The sequence below is a fragment of the Centruroides sculpturatus genome, unplaced genomic scaffold, assembly GCF_000671375.1.
Source record: "Centruroides sculpturatus isolate CEXI.00-Female unplaced genomic scaffold, Cexi_2.0 scaffold465, whole genome shotgun sequence".
Taxonomy (NCBI): Eukaryota; Metazoa; Arthropoda; class Arachnida; order Scorpiones; family Buthidae; genus Centruroides; species Centruroides sculpturatus.
Genome location: NW_019384663.1, coordinates 145875 through 166749, shown reverse-complemented (window position 1 = coordinate 166749; position 20875 = coordinate 145875). Strand labels below are relative to the sequence as shown.

Here is a 20875-nt window from a genome sequence, read left to right as displayed (position 1 = left end):
CTTTTAAAATTAATATTTAAGGGTGTTAATGCACTTTTTTTTTTTAAATCCGCACTACGTGCTTGTGTATTGCTCTACATTTCCTTCAATTTACAGTCATACATTTGATTTTGCTCTAGTTTGTATTGGAATTATACACAACATACAAAAAGATTAGCCTAATTATCAACATTTACATCACAATATTTAAATATTTGAGTAAATAGTTTATTTTCAATATGCAAAAGCTTAAAATAAACCGACCTAAAAGTGAAAATGAACATTTTTGGTTCAAAATTCAATCTGAAAAAAAAATTGATTTACAATGACGAAAGTAATATCTTTTCATTTAGTCTCGAAAGTTTTATAACAGCAACCAGCTTACTTTTTCAAATTAATAAAAACTGAACGTAAAGTTTTTATATTTATTGGAATAAAAAGAAAATGAAAATAATACTGATTACCATGATCTTCGTTAATTCTTTGCAATCGATCTTTCAGATACAAAAGAGGGATTAACTCACTAAAAACTAAAAAAAGAGAAGAACGAAACCTGTCGCTGGAAGACTGAATAGAATTTTTCGAATTGATGTAAATAACATGAATTGTAATTTTAATGTTAGTTATGTGTTTCTTGATGAAAATGTCAGATTATATCTTACTTTTCTCGCGAAACAATGCACACAATATCAGCTAGACGGCCTGCCTAAAATCGGTAAATTATGGACGGTCTTGACCAGTAGTAAGGTCGGTCAAAGTTGTGAGGGATCGAGAACGATATTCTGACCGGAACTATTAAAAACAATAAAATAAAAAAAATATTAGAAGAATTTAGTTCGGCTCGAATTCGAATTATTGTGTTTCTCGATGTAAGGAAAGTTCATATCGTCATAATATATTGAACTAAAAATAAAAGGTTGATAAATAAAATAATTTTAAAACTAAAAACATTAATAGATATCGTAAAAATATAAATTCTAACGAAATTATTTTAAAAAACTTAGGCTTTTACGTCTTTATACTTTTTCGTACGGATATAGGCTATAGAAATTTAAAAATTAAACAACAATAATAACTGTAATAAATATTGTATGTATAAACTTGTACGGTGTTTTCGAATCACACAGAAATGTTAGTCTTTCCAAAAATTAAAAACTGTGCGAAACTAAAGTCGAGCTTGAAAAATATCTCGAATAATTACCAGAACCTTTCTTCAATTTATTTTTTAAGATATAAAGGATTAATAAGATAATCTAGCCTATTTTCTTTATATCTATCTCTTTATAAATTACTAAGGTCCCTATTAAAAACTAGATCCATACCATTGTATTGTGAACTGGGAATGCCAGCTTTTCCCTTTCTAACGTGTTAACAGCCTTTCTCATTCATTCTGCTTTCACTAGGTACGAGAGTAAAGGCCATCGGAGATAACACGTTCTGACCTTTTAATGCCAATTTGTTGATGTACTATAATTGTCGACTTAGAGCTTTCATTACGTCGTTTGTAAACGATCTTCGTACAAAAATTCAATTTTTTTTTTTTTAATTTTTAAGTGTTGTAGCGTTATAAATTTTTATAAAGTGCTAACTGCAGATTATATTTTTTTAAATGTATGTATATTTTAAAATCATAAAGCCTTTATTTCAGTTTTTGCAAACAAAAAAATGAATAAAAAAATATATTATTACTATTGTAAATTTTTTATCTTTATTAAAACATTGGATAAAAATTAATTTCGTTTGACATGCAACAGCGATGAATAGATTTTAAATAGTAAATATTTGCATTGTAGCCATACAAAAATCGTCGTCAAAAATATATTCAACTAGACATTTTCTTTTAAAAATCTTTTTGAGTTAGAAGTTTACCTGTATCAATTGGCTAAAGTTTTACTTGATAGTAGTAGTCTCCGGGCGAAAAGCTTTCAAAGATCGAGATTGAGAGTAATTGGCCATAGCTTGCCGAAAATTGCTGATCTCAAGACTTTACAAGACAAAAAAAAAGTGAAGGTTTTTTTTATGTTAATGTTTTTCTCTCCAGTCGTATATTTTCGATCGTAATAATTATCTATAACTTATATATAATTAATATTCTCTATGAGAATTACGCGTATAAATTTGCATTTATGATTTGAAACATAATTTTTCCAATTATAATTTATAGCATTCATTACTTAAAACTTAAATTTATAATAGAATATTCAATATATTTTTGCAGTATTTTTAATCATCAAAAATGAATGAATAGACTGAATAATTTCTCGATGTACTAAAATTAAATTTTAATCCTATTTTTTGTACTAGTGAATAAAATTTCTATATTAACGTTTAACATAAATTTTAGAATCTGATACGAAGGGAAAAAGTTTAAAATATCATTAAAATTGTACCGGTGTTGAACTGGTAATAAAAAGTTAATGGCGAAAAGTTATTGGATTGTATAGAGATTAATAGGATTCTAACAAAACAATTGAGTATGTTATTGGACAAGGCAGAAGCAGTCAAATACGGGAATGAAACAACAAAATCCTCTATACTATTGGACTAGAAATGGACAGCACCAAGACAGAGAACGGGAGACATCAGGAAATCTTATAAAATAGCATTTAGTTAAAGTAAATTGCTTTCAACAGTTTCTGACTTATTAGTTTTAAATTTTTGTTTTACTCTATTTGAAAATATTAAATGTAAGATATTTGTAATGGAATAAAAATTGAAAAATTGGTTATAGTAATGTTTTATTTTATATTATACATAAAATAATGTTTGAGGGTATAATTTATTATATTTAACTAAAATTATCATCTACAGTCCAAAAAATTAATTATTTTTATTTTTATAAAATTATATACAAAACAAAACTTTACAATATGTGTATAATGTGTGTATTTATTCGAAATTATATATATTTTTTACGTTTTAAAAATCATATTCATAAAGTGTTTTCTATAAAATTTAGAATGTTTATGTTTGACTTTTATTAAAGCTCTCTGCGTTTTCTCCATTATGTAATATTTGTATGGTCTTTGTTAGTTTATAATTTTAATTTATTATTACAGTAATAAGTGATTAATTAAAAATACAATAATTATAGTAGCTCCGTGTATACTTTAAAATTTATTATTAGTTATCTGTTCAGCGCTTTTAATTAACTAACAAGTTAACATTTGAAAGCGAATTTGCAGTAATATATAAATTAATCTTTATAACCTTTTGTATATTACTGAATGTAATTTGATTTTAAAACGTTTTTAATTTATCACGTAAAATTGTCCCGCACGAATTGATGCAAATTAAAAAGTAAAAATGCGATCAATATTAATTGATCACTAGTTCTTAAAAAAATGTCCATTCAAAATAATTTAATAATTTAAGCGAGTAGTTTATTTAATTTTCAAATTTCCTATATTGATCAATAAAACTTAAGTAAATTTGTTATACAGTCAACTCACAATAACTAGAAGCTAAGAGTTGAATGGAAAGAAACTGGTTGAAAGAGGAAATAGTGAATTTTAAAATCTTTGTCAAAAAAGTTATCGAGTTAAAGAAATTCTAATTAAATATTCTAATACTGTATCAAAAATTAATGCTCCGGGCAGAGATTCTCATAGATAGAAAAGCTCAAGGGATTTTCAACTTATAGCTACCTTTCTATTCATCACTGCATTTAGCCAAATATTTCAAGCACCAAAATACAAGAATTTAACCATAAAATTTATAAGTATCAGAATATTATTTATTAAGATTCAACATTGAAGATTATATATGTATAAAATTAATTTGTAATATTAAATTATATACTTATTTACATCGATATCTGCTGTATTTGTGTATATTATTTCACTAACAATACTTTATAACCATTATATTTCCATGTACACAATTAGTAGTCTACTTAATTACCAAACAATTATATTTACTGTACAATAAGTTTATATATAATAGGGTAAAAGTAATTATTTAGAAAACACAGCATAGCTTGACGCTTAAAATATATTAAAAGAGCTTATAAAATTCATTTCTTGTAATGGCCTATATATTGTTAATATGTGCATATTTTGTATCTTTCACTAATATATTTATTAATTTTTCGTACTTTAAAATTATCATAAACAAATTAAAAACTGGATAAAATCATTTATAGATCAGCAGCATAATTTATTATCTAGAAATAAATTGCTACATTTATTTTTCTCTGGTGTTTGTGTATCCTTCGTAGTCTACATAGTTTTGTCTGTCGGAGAAAGTAAGCGTTAATTTTTTATTAATAAAAATTACTACTGCTAATAAATTAATATCTATTTTAACCCCAGAAGGACTCTTATGGCAAATCGGTGGTTTGCTACTTGACTAGAATATCATTTAGCCTGCGTGCTTGAATATCTACTATTCAAAGAGGATCACACGTTCGATTGCTATTATTATCTCTTTTTTTTCTTTTTTTTTTTTGTTCTGTCTCTAGCGATAAGATTAAAAAGTCAAGTTTGTTATTGGGTATGTCTTAATATAATCGCAGAAACTGTAATAGATAGAAAATAATCTGAGCTAATTTTCAATATCTTTTATTTGTGTGGTTTTTTTTATTTATCAAACTAAAGTTTGATTTTTGAATACGTTTTAGAAAGTATTTGACTGAATTCTCTTTTGAAAAAGTTATTTTTTCATTTTCTGTAAAATAAGTTAATAAAAAAGTAATAAAATGTAGTTGATAGATGGATAAAAAGTTCGATTTTTCCTTTTAAAGAAATAAATCTCCATCGTTCTGTGATAGACGGTAAAAATTTATTAACGCTTCTGTAATCATTCTAACTAACATTACGAAAATCGTGAAATTATACTTTGAATATTTATATTGGCTTAGTTTCTCTGTATAATTATTCAAAATAAAATATTCATTTCACACTAAACTTAAGATTTATTGTCCAATTTTGATATTAATTTTATCATCGTAAATGGAAGGTAAGTATATTATGATACAAGGATTTTCGCAATCGAGATTTTAATTTTTAAAATGTTTTACGGCATTTAAATTAAAAATCTATATAATTAAAACTCCGAATTAAAAATTTAAACTAGGATAAAACTACCATAATTAAAAGTGTTTTAGAAATTAGTTTTTCAAATTATGAACTCGAATTTTCATTCTACTAACGTGTAAAAACTGTAGTTTGCTATTTTAGAAAATTTTTATCATCTGTTAAAGTGATGCCACTTTATAGAAAAAAGTGAAATGATTTTTAAATATTAATATTTAATTTTCTTTAATATTTATTATTTTAATAGGATGAATAGGATATCTTAAATTTATACTTTATCAGCGCTTATGATTAGGGAAAAATTGTGAGACGACCTCAATAAAACATCGAAAATTATATAAAATATACTATGCGATAAATAATTTGGCTTCTTCTGACTTAGATATTTATGTCTATAATTGCTTTAAATGCCGTCTTGCCAATGAAAGTAACAAACAGATTACAGTTGTGAACATAGTCATCTCAGCGTGAATATTAAAATTGGTAATTTTCAATTGAATAGAATATCTTCGGTAAATATTATCAATGATCATTCTTGAAGAAAAATATATGATAATAAGTAACAAATCAGAAATAGACTGATTAGGGATTCAAATAAACCGAAAAATTTTAGCAATATTTAATAAAATATATATTAATTTATATTTCTATTCAAATTTGAAGGCATAATTCTTATTGTGATTTAATTAACTTAGTCAATGGAATGATATTTAATGAATTTAATCCATGTTAGACTTATTGTAATTTAGTTGCATACATTAAAAGTTTACCTAGCATATCAAGTGCTCAAAACTTAATCATTAGTGAATAAAGAAAATTTATTGTAAAGGATGATCAACTTTAGTCTATAGTTGAACATTACATTTTTTTAGCAAAAAATGTATTGTTTTTTAAATAGAATATTATGTTGTATTTACAAACAGTATTTATTACACAGTTATATCATTGTTTACAAATTACACTTCATATAATTATTGATATGTTAAGAAAATCTAAGAGAAAATTTCGAGATGCTATCTTGTTGGAGAGTTACAAGTTTGTTGATATCATTGGTCTGATTGAACCATTTTGTTGGCAAACCGTTCCTACAGGCTAAGTTTGTTTAAATATAAAAGATGAATAAATACTTAATGACCGCTATTAAGAATTAAGGGACTGAGCGGATAAACGCTATATTTGTATCCAAATCTCTGATTTATAATTGAATTTTACATGAATATAATAAAATCTTTAAATAAAAATAATGTTTAAGATTATATTCTACCGAGAGTTGCCGCAAAGTGTATTGATCTTGTGTATAATCTCCAATAACCTCGATCTTACAAAGCCTCGGGCTATATAAACCGCATATCATATCTGTCAAAATCATTGCATTCAGTTTTGATCATATTAGAGAACTGGAGACAATGTGCCGATTTTCAACAAACTGATTTTCTTTAACAGTTTCTAGATATAACAGAAGTTTCATCGAAATTTACTACGACAATTTACTATAGTTTGCTTAGCACAGAAAATGCAGAATATAAAATAACAATAATGCGTGATGGAGAGGGAAAAAGTCCTTATATTGCCTTTACAATTCTCAAGTTATTTAATTCTACTAAATTAATGTTGTAATTGTTTATAATGACATCGTTAGGTTATAAAAGGAAAAGAAACTAAATAGTAGTTATTAAAGTTAACTTGATAATGATGAAATGACTCGATAAAATGTTTATGAATAATTGTTTATAAATATATCAAAATTTGAAATTATTATACGACCAATATTTATATTTATTTTGATAAAATAGAACAAATACTTTGCACTTTCGCGATTTACAAAATTTTTAATATCATTGTTCTTTACAAAATGAACTCGGACAGATCTAATCCATAAATGCATCCATTTGTAGTGGAAATGCATTAATAAGTAATATGCTGACTGTCATTGATAAAATATATTAAAACATTTCTCATTAAACATTAGGCGGGAATAGATTTTTCCATTGGAGAAGAAAATTTCCCGCTGTGCCTGCTTTACATGTGTTTTTAATGCATACTCTATCTTGCCATCGAACATAGTTACAAGAACGTAAATAAGTCTCTTCAGACTGTATCAAAACCTAAAATATTAAAGGATTTTTAAAGGAAATATTCGCTATCAACGCACTTTTTTTTTTTTTTATTTATAGAATTCAAGTTGTCACTGCATTTATTTTCGGAAATTTCGAACAACAAACTTTTAATTTTGTTCTTTCTTAAAGGAAAGCGATAGTTTCATCAAATGTCAACTGTATCACAATTACGACTTTTCCGCTTTAATGTTTATATTTTTAAGGAAACAATAATACTAATTCTTAAATTTATGAATTAATATAAAATTATTTTATATTACTTTATTTTTAAAACAAAATTTTAAATTAAAAATATATTTAGTACGTATGCAGCAAGCTAGTCTGAAAAGTTACAGTGTAACTTCTCTGATTTGATTTCGTAAAGATCGTGTTTTATATGGATTATTAAGCGCAAATATTTAATGTTCGGATTGTTTTATGCGAAAATTTACTGTGCAGTGATTAGATTTGATTACTAATGTGATAATTAAACATATGTTTTTATCATCTCTATGTTGTTTAAAAATGCATCGTACTATATAAAGAAATTTTGATCTGTCTATAGAAGTCTAATCTATGTTAAAATATATAATTATTAAGGTAAGATACAAGTAAATATATTGCATTGCAAGAAATGAAATCAAGTTGGATAGAATTTTAGTTTTTTAGTATTTAATTGCAATATATAGAGTTATAGCGTTTATTGCAGGCGATATATAAAAATAATAGATTAATACGAAAAAATTTATGAAGCGAGTTTTACGTAATTTAAACTTAAATGTTGTCGAAAATTTAAAAGTTCGAAATGTATCGGAGGAGACAATTTACTCTGTAATCTTTAACGAGAGTAAGTGGCCTATCTGTTACTGTTAGTAGTTAGTGTGTTTGTGCTATTTGGAATCGTTCACGTTAACAAGACTAGAAGAACGCTGTTACGTCATAGTACGTGTCAGATCAGATTTCTTTTTTACATTCTAATACATAGTGTATTTCTTTTCTTGGTCGATCCCATTCATCGATAACGAAGAAGGAATCAGTTGTGCGTGGGAGACGACATTCCTGTCGCTCTGTTGAATAATTCATGATAGTTAATGGATAGTTAAACGCTTGGTTCGCGACGCGGTTTTCTACTGTAATTAATTCTGTGTAAATGTCAGGGTTCAGCTATGAGGATGTTTCATATAATATTCTTTAAAGATTTTTTATAATTATAATTTTTGGCATATATTAAGAAAGTAATTTTGATTATTCTTTCAGGTTACTTTTGAGCTAGCCTTAAAGAGACGCTATCACTAGAATAAAAGGTAGGTTTATTTCCATAAAATAAGCTTAAATTTATCTGTAATTCTTGGTTTGTTCAATACGATAAGGATTAGCGGTATTTTAATTTAAGTAGATAGTTTTTAATTAATAACTGTGACAACTAATCATAGGGTAAAAAAATTAAGAGTTCTTTTTTCCCGTTCGAAGAGAGGAAACTTATAATTTTTTTTNATGAAAATGTCAGATTATATCTTACTTTTCTCGCGAAACAATGCACACAATATCAGCTAGACGGCCTGCCTAAAATCGGTAAATTATGGACGGTCTTGACCAGTAGTAAGGTCGGTCAAAGTTGTGAGGGATCGAGAACGATATTCTGACCGGAACTATTAAAAACAATAAAATAAAAAAAATATTAGAAGAATTTAGTTCGGCTCGAATTCGAATTATTGTGTTTCTCGATGTAAGGAAAGTTCATATCGTCATAATATATTGAACTAAAAATAAAAGGTTGATAAATAAAATAATTTTAAAACTAAAAACATTAATAGATATCGTAAAAATATAAATTCTAACGAAATTATTTTAAAAAACTTAGGCTTTTACGTCTTTATACTTTTTCGTACGGATATAGGCTATAGAAATTTAAAAATTAAACAACAATAATAATTGTAATAAATATTGTATGTATAAACTTGTACGGTGTTTTCGAATCACAGAAATGTTAGTCTTTCCAAAAATTAAAAACTGTGCGAAACTAAAGTCGAGCTTGAAAAATATCTCGAATAATTACCAGAACCTTTCTTCAATTTATTTTTTAAGATATAAAGGATTAATAAGATAATCTAGCCTATTTTCTTTATATCTATCTCTTTATAAATTACTAAGGTCCCTATTAAAAACTAGATCCATACCATTGTATTGTGAACTGGGAATGCCAGCTTTTCCCTTTCTAACGTGTTAACAGCCTTTCTCATTCATTCTGCTTTCACTAGGTACGAGAGTAAAGGCCATCGGAGATAACACGTTCTGACCTTTTAATGCCAATTTGTTGATGTACTATAATTGTCGACTTAGAGCTTTCATTACGTCGTTTGTAAACGATCTTCGTACAAAAATTCAATTTTTTTTTAATTTTTAAGTGTTGTAGCGTTATAAATTTTTATAAAGTGCTAACTGCAGATTATATTTTTTTAAATGTATGTATATTTTAAAATCATAAAGCCTTTATTTCAGTTTTTGCAAACAAAAAAATGAATAAAAAAATATATTATTACTATTGTAAATTTTTTATCTTTATTAAAACATTGGATAAAAATTAATTTCGTTTGACATGCAACAGCGATGAATAGATTTTAAATAGTAAATATTTGCATTGTAGCCATACAAAAATCGTCGTCAAAAATATATTCAACTAGACATTTTCTTTTAAAAATCTTTTTGTGTTAGAAGTTTACCTGTATCAATTGGCTAAAGTTTTACTTGATAGTAGTAGTCTCCGGGCGAAAAGCTTTCAAAGATCGAGATTGAGAGTAATTGGCCATAGCTTGCCGAAAATTGCTGATCTCAAGACTTTACAAGACAAAAAAAAAAGTGAAGGTTTTTTTTTATGTTAATGTTTTTCTCTCCAGTCGTATATTTTCGATCGTAATAATTATCTATAACTTATATATAATTAATATTCTCTATGAGAATTACGCGTATAAATTTGCATTTATGATTTGAAACATAATTTTTCCAATTATAATTTATAGCATTCATTACTTAAAACTTAAATTTATAATAGAATATTCAATATATTTTTGCAGTATTTTTAATCATCAAAAATGAATGAATAGACTGAATAATTTCTCGATGTACTAAAATTAAATTTTAATCCTATTTTTTGTACTAGTGAATAAAATTTCTATATTAACGTTTAACATAAATTTTAGAATCTGATACGAAGGGAAAAAGTTTAAAATATCATTAAAATTGTACCGGTGTTGAACTGGTAATAAAAAGTTAATGGCGAAAAGTTATTGGATTGTATAGAGATTAATAGGATTCTAACAAAACAATTGAGTATGTTATTGGACAAGGCAGAAGCAGTCAAATACGGGAATGAAACAACAAAATCCTCTATACTATTGGACTAGAAATGGACAGCACCAAGACAGAGAACGGGAGACATCAGGAAATCTTATAAAATAGCATTTAGTTAAAGTAAATTGCTTTCAACAGTTTCTGACTTATTAGTTTTAAATTTTTGTTTTACTCTATTTGAAAATATTAAATGTAAGATATTTGTAATGGAATAAAAATTGAAAAATTGGTTATAGTAATGTTTTATTTTATATTATACATAAAATAATGTTTGAGGGTATAATTTATTATATTTAACTAAAATTATCATCTACAGTCCAAAAAATTAATTATTTTTATTTTTATAAAATTATATACAAAACAAAACTTTACAATATGTGTATAATGTGTGTATTTATTCGAAATTATATATATTTTTTACGTTTTAAAAATCATATTCATAAAGTGTTTTCTATAAAATTTAGAATGTTTATGTTTGACTTTTATTAAAGCTCTCTGCGTTTTCTCCATTATGTAATATTTGTATGGTCTTTGTTAGTTTATAATTTTAATTTATTATTACAGTAATAAGTGATTAATTAAAAATACAATAATTATAGTAGCTCCGTGTATACTTTAAAATTTATTATTAGTTATCTGTTCAGCGCTTTTAATTAACTAACAAGTTAACATTTGAAAGCGAATTTGCAGTAATATATAAATTAATCTTTATAACCTTTTGTATATTACTGAATGTAATTTGATTTTAAAACGTTTTTAATTTATCACGTAAAATTGTCCCGCACGAATTGATGCAAATTAAAAAGTAAAAATGCGATCAATATTAATTGATCACTAGTTCTTAAAAAAATGTCCATTCAAAATAATTTAATAATTTAAGCGAGTAGTTTATTTAATTTTCAAATTTCCTATATTGATCAATAAAACTTAAGTAAATTTGTTATACAGTCAACTCACAATAACTAGAAGCTAAGAGTTGAATGGAAAGAAACTGGTTGAAAGAGGAAATAGTGAATTTTAAAATCTTTGTCAAAAAAGTTATCGAGTTAAAGAAATTCTAATTAAATATTCTAATACTGTATCAAAAATTAATGCTCCGGGCAGAGATTCTCATAGATAGAAAAGCTCAAGGGATTTTCAACTTATAGCTACCTTTCTATTCATCACTGCATTTAGCCAAATATTTCAAGCACCAAAATACAAGAATTTAACCATAAAATTTATAAGTATCAGAATATTATTTATTAAGATTCAACATTGAAGATTATATATGTATAAAATTAATTTGTAATATTAAATTATATACTTATTTACATCGATATCTGCTGTATTTGTGTATATTATTTCACTAACAATACTTTATAACCATTATATTTCCATGTACACAATTAGTAGTCTACTTAATTACCAAACAATTATATTTACTGTACAATAAGTTTATATATAATAGGGTAAAAGTAATTATTTAGAAAACACAGCATAGCTTGACGCTTAAAATATATTAAAAGAGCTTATAAAATTCATTTCTTGTAATGGCCTATATATTGTTAATATGTGCATATTTTGTATCTTTCACTAATATATTTATTAATTTTTCGTACTTTAAAATTATCATAAACAAATTAAAAACTGGATAAAATCATTTATAGATCAGCAGCATAATTTATTATCTAGAAATAAATTGCTACATTTATTTTTCTCTGGTGTTTGTGTATCCTTCGTAGTCTACATAGTTTTGTCTGTCGGAGAAAGTAAGCGTTAATTTTTTATTAATAAAAATTACTACTGCTAATAAATTAATATCTATTTTAACCCCAGAAGGACTCTTATGGCAAATCGGTGGTTTGCTACTTGACTAGAATATCATTTAGCCTGCGTGCTTGAATATCTACTATTCAAAGAGGATCACACGTTCGATTGCTATTATTATCTCTTTTTTTTCTTTTTTTTTTGTTCTGTCTCTAGCGATAAGATTAAAAAGTCAAGTTTGTTATTGGGTATGTCTTAATATAATCGCAGAAACTGTAATAGATAGAAAATAATCTGAGCTAATTTTCAATATCTTTTATTTGTGTGGTTTTTTTTATTTATCAAACTAAAGTTTGATTTTTGAATACGTTTTAGAAAGTATTTGACTGAATTCTCTTTTGAAAAAGTTATTTTTTCATTTTCTGTAAAATAAGTTAATAAAAAAGTAATAAAATGTAGTTGATAGATGGATAAAAAGTTCGATTTTTCCTTTTAAAGAAATAAATCTCCATCGTTCTGTGATAGACGGTAAAAATTTATTAACGCTTCTGTAATCATTCTAACTAACATTACGAAAATCGTGAAATTATACTTTGAATATTTATATTGGCTTAGTTTCTCTGTATAATTATTCAAAATAAAATATTCATTTCACACTAAACTTAAGATTTATTGTCCAATTTTGATATTAATTTTATCATCGTAAATGGAAGGTAAGTATATTATGATACAAGGATTTTCGCAATCGAGATTTTAATTTTTAAAATGTTTTACGGCATTTAAATTAAAAATCTATATAATTAAAACTCCGAATTAAAAATTTAAACTAGGATAAAACTACCATAATTAAAAGTGTTTTAGAAATTAGTTTTTCAAATTATGAACTCGAATTTTCATTCTACTAACGTGTAAAAACTGTAGTTTGCTATTTTAGAAAATTTTTATCATCTGTTAAAGTGATGCCACTTTATAGAAAAAAGTGAAATGATTTTTAAATATTAATATTTAATTTTCTTTAATATTTATTATTTTAATAGGATGAATAGGATATCTTAAATTTATACTTTATCAGCGCTTATGATTAGGGAAAAATTGTGAGACGACCTCAATAAAACATCGAAAATTATATAAAATATACTATGCGATAAATAATTTGGCTTCTTCTGACTTAGATATTTATGTCTATAATTGCTTTAAATGCCGTCTTGCCAATGAAAGTAACAAACAGATTACAGTTGTGAACATAGTCATCTCAGCGTGAATATTAAAATTGGTAATTTTCAATTGAATAGAATATCTTCGGTAAATATTATCAATGATCATTCTTGAAGAAAAATATATGATAATAAGTAACAAATCAGAAATAGACTGATTAGGGATTCAAATAAACCGAAAAATTTTAGCAATATTTAATAAAATATATATTAATTTATATTTCTATTCAAATTTGAAGGCATAATTCTTATTGTGATTTAATTAACTTAGTCAATGGAATGATATTTAATGAATTTAATCCATGTTAGACTTATTGTAATTTAGTTGCATACATTAAAAGTTTACCTAGCATATCAAGTGCTCAAAACTTAATCATTAGTGAATAAAGAAAATTTATTGTAAAGGATGATCAACTTTAGTCTATAGTTGAACATTACATTTTTTTAGCAAAAAATGTATTGTTTTTTAAATAGAATATTATGTTGTATTTACAAACAGTATTTATTACACAGTTATATCATTGTTTACAAATTACACTTCATATAATTATTGATATGTTAAGAAAATCTAAGAGAAAATTTCGAGATGCTATCTTGTTGGAGAGTTACAAGTTTGTTGATATCATTGGTCTGATTGAACCATTTTGTTGGCAAACCGTTCCTACAGGCTAAGTTTGTTTAAATATAAAAGATGAATAAATACTTAATGACCGCTATTAAGAATTAAGGGACTGAGCGGATAAACGCTATATTTGTATCCAAATCTCTGATTTATAATTGAATTTTACATGAATATAATAAAATCTTTAAATAAAAATAATGTTTAAGATTATATTCTACCGAGAGTTGCCGCAAAGTGTATTGATCTTGTGTATAATCTCCAATAACCTCGATCTTACAAAGCCTCGGGCTATATAAACCGCATATCATATCTGTCAAAATCATTGCATTCAGTTTTGATCATATTAGAGAACTGGAGACAATGTGCCGATTTTCAACAAACTGATTTTCTTTAACAGTTTCTAGATATAACAGAAGTTTCATCGAAATTTACTACGACAATTTACTATAGTTTGCTTAGCACAGAAAATGCAGAATATAAAATAACAATAATGCGTGATGGAGAGGGAAAAAGTCCTTATATTGCCTTTACAATTCTCAAGTTATTTAATTCTACTAAATTAATGTTGTAATTGTTTATAATGACATCGTTAGGTTATAAAAGGAAAAGAAACTAAATAGTAGTTATTAAAGTTAACTTGATAATGATGAAATGACTCGATAAAATGTTTATGAATAATTGTTTATAAATATATCAAAATTTGAAATTATTATACGACCAATATTTATATTTATTTTGATAAAATAGAACAAATACTTTGCACTTTCGCGATTTACAAAATTTTTAATATCATTGTTCTTTACAAAATGAACTCGGACAGATCTAATCCATAAATGCATCCATTTGTAGTGGAAATGCATTAATAAGTAATATGCTGACTGTCATTGATAAAATATATTAAAACATTTCTCATTAAACATTAGGCGGGAATAGATTTTTCCATTGGAGAAGAAAATTTCCCGCTGTGCCTGCTTTACATGTGTTTTTAATGCATACTCTATCTTGCCATCGAACATAGTTACAAGAACGTAAATAAGTCTCTTCAGACTGTATCAAAACCTAAAATATTAAAGGATTTTTAAAGGAAATATTCGCTATCAACGCATTTTTTTTTTTTTTTATTTATAGAATTCAAGTTGTCACTGCATTTATTTTCGGAAATTTCGAACAACAAACTTTTAATTTTGTTCTTTCTTAAAGGAAAGCGATAGTTTCATCAAATGTCAACTGTATCACAATTACGACTTTTCCGCTTTAATGTTTATATTTTTAAGGAAACAATAATACTAATTCTTAAATTTATGAATTAATATAAAATTATTTTATATTACTTTATTTTTAAAACAAAATTTTAAATTAAAAATATATTTAGTACGTATGCAGCAAGCTAGTCTGAAAAGTTACAGTGTAACTTCTCTGATTTGATTTCGTAAAGATCGTGTTTTATATGGATTATTAAGCGCAAATATTTAATGTTCGGATTGTTTTATGCGAAAATTTACTGTGCAGTGATTAGATTTGATTACTAATGTGATAATTAAACATATGTTTTTATCATCTCTATGTTGTTTAAAAATGCATCGTACTATATAAAGAAATTTTGATCTGTCTATAGAAGTCTAATCTATGTTAAAATATATAATTATTAAGGTAAGATACAAGTAAATATATTGCATTGCAAGAAATGAAATCAAGTTGGATAGAATTTTAGTTTTTTAGTATTTAATTGCAATATATAGAGTTATAGCGTTTATTGCAGGCGATATATAAAAATAATAGATTAATACGAAAAAATTTATGAAGCGAGTTTTACGTAATTTAAACTTAAATGTTGTCGAAAATTTAAAAGTTCGAAATGTATCGGAGGAGACAATTTACTCTGTAATCTTTAACGAGAGTAAGTGGCCTATCTGTTACTGTTAGTAGTTAGTGTGTTTGTGCTATTTGGAATCGTTCACGTTAACAAGACTAGAAGAACGCTGTTACGTCATAGTACGTGTCAGATCAGATTTCTTTTTTACATTCTAATACATAGTGTATTTCTTTTCTTGGTCGATCCCATTCATCGATAACGAAGAAGGAATCAGTTGTGCGTGGGAGACGACATTCCTGTCGCTCTGTTGAATAATTCATGATAGTTAATGGATAGTTAAACGCTTGGTTCGCGACGCGGTTTTCTACTGTAATTAATTCTGTGTAAATGTCAGGGTTCAGCTATGAGGATGTTTCATATAATATTCTTTAAAGATTTTTTATAATTATAATTTTTGGCATATATTAAGAAAGTAATTTTGATTATTCTTTCAGGTTACTTTTGAGCTAGCCTTAAAGAGACGCTATCACTAGAATAAAAGGTAGGTTTATTTCCATAAAATAAGCTTAAATTTATCTGTAATTCTTGGTTTGTTCAATACGATAAGGATTAGCGGTATTTTAATTTAAGTAGATAGTTTTTAATTAATAACTGTGACAACTAATCATAGGGTAAAAAAATTAAGAGTTCTTTTTTCCCGTTCGAAGAGAGGAAACTTATAATTTTTTTTTCTGCTAAATAAAACGGATATTAATTGATCTGATTTTGCATTTTTTTTAATAAATATTTATTCATCGAGCGTGACAATAGCAAAACTTATTTTGTAGGCATTCAAGCGTAAACTCTAATTTAGTATTAGGTATTTTGAATCTCGCCCTTGACATTTTAAAAATAATATGATAGATATGATTAAAATTATAATATAAAGTTTAAATATTTAAAAACAAATTTTCACACCTTAAAAAGAAATAAAGCCATAGGCAAGTCTTGAAACAAATTTTATCCGTAAACGGAAAAGTAAATTAACATAGTTAATAAATTATAAACTAGCAGTTATTTAAGTTAAGAAATTAATAAAAATGTATAATACATTTTCACTATATATGATTATTTATTATTCATTATATTTCATTCATGTGCAGGTAAATTATAATAAAATTTGAACATATATCTATAATATACGGTAAATGTATAACTATAAAACTTGAAGATATCACGTTGTAAAAATTAAAATTACGTGGTAAATTCTTATTCGTTTTGTATTAGAGTTCGTATATACTGTATATATGAATTTTTTCCTATATATATTGACACGCTTTATCTTTTATTTTAGAAGAATTTTTAATGATTAAAAACGAAGACAAAATAAAATGTTATTTTCAATTTATGAAGCGTAAGTAGATGTTACTATCAATTTTATAACTACGGTCTACGAAAAGAAAAATCAACCCAAACAATTTAAGTCGGTCAAGAATGGAGTTTTCAAGTTCAATTCGAAAACTATCCAGTTTTGGGACTTTTGCCAATTTGCTACTCTCCGGTTGGGGAAAGTACAGCTTACACAATAACTATCACACTTTCTTTAAAAAAATAAAAATATTCGGATATCGGGAGTCTTTTTCATTCGTGATTCGAAGTCCACTGAATATTCACTGTATCATGATGTGATAATGATTTATAATCTCTGACGATTCTTCTTAACGAGGGCAATAGGACAAGGTGCTACTAATATGTTTTACTTTCAATAAAATTAATAGGATTTACTAAAAACCGGTTGCAATACTTTCGAAATGTATGTAAAAAAATTAGTCTCGATGATCTCTCATCGATCTCTCAATATTGATTTTTACGTATGGGTTGGGAGCATTGTGAAGGGTTTTCGAGTCAAGGGGTCGAGAATCGTGAAGTCAAACGTCAATCATCCGGCCGTCACTTATCCGGAAGCAGTGGTTATCTGTCAACTGCTTTTCCGGAAAGTCAAACAAGCGTGTTATCTGAAACGATGGTCTACGCTGGACTTGGTGATTGGAATTCTAATGAACTTTCTAAATTAAAAAGTGATTTTCGTCTTAAAACGCTCTCTCAATGGTGATCCCCGAGAGGCGATAGATCTTTCTACGTATCCAAATATAGCGATTTATAATAAAGTATAGCAAGAATTTTTGTTTTCGTATCAAATACTAAAGGATTATTGTCGTATTTATACTTTAATTCAAATTTAAGATTTAAAGCACCGATGTTTGATAGCTATTTTTGAAAATTTCCACGTTAAATATGTAGATACAAATGAACGACGTCGTAAATTGAGTCACAGAAAGTACTTATGCATAAATTTTAGATAAATTAAGCGATATTCCGATTGGATGCCTTTTTATTTTTACTACACCTACATCATAAATTAATATAAATTCATAATTTTCCGTACATGAAAAAATGTATCGATAAAATACCGGCTAATGAATTTAATCGACATTTTACCGATAGATTATTCTGTACCATTTCTGATCGAAATTACTTTCTGAAGTTAGTTCTGTATTATGCTTAAAATGACATCTTTAATTAAATAGCCCATGTGATAAAGCTATTCTATATTATTAGCTTATAAATGATGCATTTTCGGCTCTTAGCAAAAAATGAAGAAAAAAATGATAATAAAACGCGTTAACATTTTTGTGTAGCTTAAATTAGATTTAGCTTTTTAAAAACAAAAAGAGTAATAACCCATTTGGACTGTTCATTTAACGGGACAACTTTAATCGAAATTAAAAGGTAAATATTTGATAATTTTCTCATTTCCCCCTTTTTTAAATAATATGGGCGTTAACAATTGCGACATGGACGAAGAAAATCTTTATCTCAACAAATGAATGTACTGTGTAGCGACAGAATAAGCAAAAAAAGAAGAAAAATTAAAAAAAAAGAAACCATCTGGATCTGATGAAGGCGAAAGAGTTCGGTGGTAGGAGTACTGTAATTGTAGACCTATAAACGGAGATTCGTCGCTTCTCGTTATCGCAAACTCAAGTGGCAGCAATTTGCCTGGATGTCTCGGGATTGCGATAACAGCTTGACACTGAAGCCTAATCAGTTTAGATCGGATGTCGTTTTTCACTACACCTGTGTTTGTTTCGTCGATTCTTTACGAAAAGAGCGACTACAAAGCGATAAATTTCGTTAATAATCTTTTGAATAAAACGTTAAAATATAAAATAGTGGTACTAACAATCACTACAAAAACGATTTTATCCATTATTCGTACTTAAAGTGTCCCGTCCGACGGTGTCCGTAATTGTAATACTAACAATAGGAAATATTTAAAATCGTATATAAAAATTCAAATACATGAATAACCCACTAAATCTATTATATGAATTTATATACGGCTATAAAAAGTTAGTGTTAATAAAATGATAATTCTTGGAATTATCATTTTATTAACACTTTCTTGACCGTTTCTAATATATATGCGATGGATACGACCGAATTAATACGATTATTATTAATTTTTTTGCTAACTAACGCTGTTTTTTCTCCTCGAAAAAATTCGTCGACTTTTCTAATTTTAAAAGTGCTAGAAAATTTTTATCAAATTGATAAAGTAAATTCTGCTCGTTTGACATTAAAAAATCTTCAATAAAATTGCTTAACTGGCTATTTACTTAATCTTAGCCCCGAAATGTTATTGGAAACTACAACAAGTCTTAAATGAAATCTTTATTAAACAATATGAAAAATGAAAGCTATTCCGGGCTTATGGGAGTAAATAAATAAATGATACGTTGCCATATTAATTTTTGCTCTTAGGCCTATTATCTGTTTCTGTAGAGAAGAAACAGAAATCAAAAGTTCACTCCTGTCGATAACGACAAAAGTATTCTCGACATTTTAGAAATTCTGCGCTTCCAAATTAAACGAGAATCGACAATTATGAAGATTATATCTCTTAATTTAATATTGCCATAAAATTTATCGAATTTATGATAATTAAAAATCCAACTCTTCTACTTATATAGGTCATTATAGATTTACAATTATATTATTATTAGATATATTACTGTTTGTAGACAGTCAATTGGATTCAGTTTCTCAGTCGTGCGTAATTATTTGACATAAGTTTTGTTTTTGAAATAATCGATATAATAATTAAAAATCGATGTGTTATAGATGTGCAACTGTAATAAAATATTTAATTTAGAATTATTTAATTTGGCTAGAAATTATGTTATAAAATAAACGTAATGAGATTTTTTTAGAATGAAATTTGGCAAGTTTCTTCATATCTTTGTTACAATTTTCGAAATTTTTACTTAAACAACGATTCGGTAACAGCAGAGCTAATTACCAGTCGGTTTCTTAATTTTATTTTTCACCCCGTAAACTTATTTTTAGATTAAAAAAAATACTGAAAGTCGACTTCATCGTTCTTGTTATATCTTATATTAGGTACCATTCACGTTACGTACACGTTTTTATTTGCAAAAACGGATTAGTGATTTTAATTCAATAAAGCCAAAGGTTATGAAAAGTAAACTAAAAATTCATTCATTAAATTGTTTATCCCGTCAAACGAAATTTGCGACGTTAAAAATTAATTTTTCAAAAATTAATGTATTTGGAAATGCAGATTTTTTCCCCTTCTCTTTATTTGTTTTAAGTATTCGACGCTCTGTTAAACTGAAAATGTTAGAGAAAGGAAGCATTACAATGGATAACTTAGAGCATTGCTGTTCAATTGGAGGTCCACAGAACAAATTGATTCTGCGAAGATTTTTTGCGATTATAATTACAATTCAGAACAAAATTTTATATATAAACACAAATAAGAATAGAGCGTGTATCAAAAGATGTTTTACATAATTACTCTTAATGATTGAATTAAAGCTCAAATTAAACGAACGAATTTTGTTTTAGCGAGGCATCAGCATTCGACGGATTACAAGTTTGCCTCAAATTTGTCTGTTACGGGAAGATCACGACCCGCTTATATCTAAATCGGCATGAGTATGGAATAGAGAACT

The 20875-nt window shown here is 26.3% G+C and overlaps 1 protein-coding gene and 1 long non-coding RNA gene across 5 annotated transcripts in view; one reads left to right on the top strand and one right to left on the bottom strand.

The window, feature by feature from the left end:
- Positions 1-20875, top strand: part of LOC111626601 (caspase activity and apoptosis inhibitor 1-like) — a 176090-nt gene that overhangs the window by 70064 nt on the left and 85151 nt on the right. For 3 of the 4 annotated variants that reach the window (XM_023370036.1, XM_023370037.1, XM_023370039.1), the window contains one exon: positions 8369-8415. The gene's annotated coding sequence lies outside the window, so the exon portion shown is untranslated. Of the gene's footprint in view, positions 1-8368; positions 8416-16296; positions 16399-20875 lie in introns of those variants that run through there. The other variant, XM_023370038.1, reaches the window with a different exon arrangement.
- Positions 1-20875, bottom strand: part of LOC111626602 — a 67986-nt gene that overhangs the window by 38921 nt on the left and 8190 nt on the right. The gene's annotated exons all lie outside the window — the stretch shown is intronic.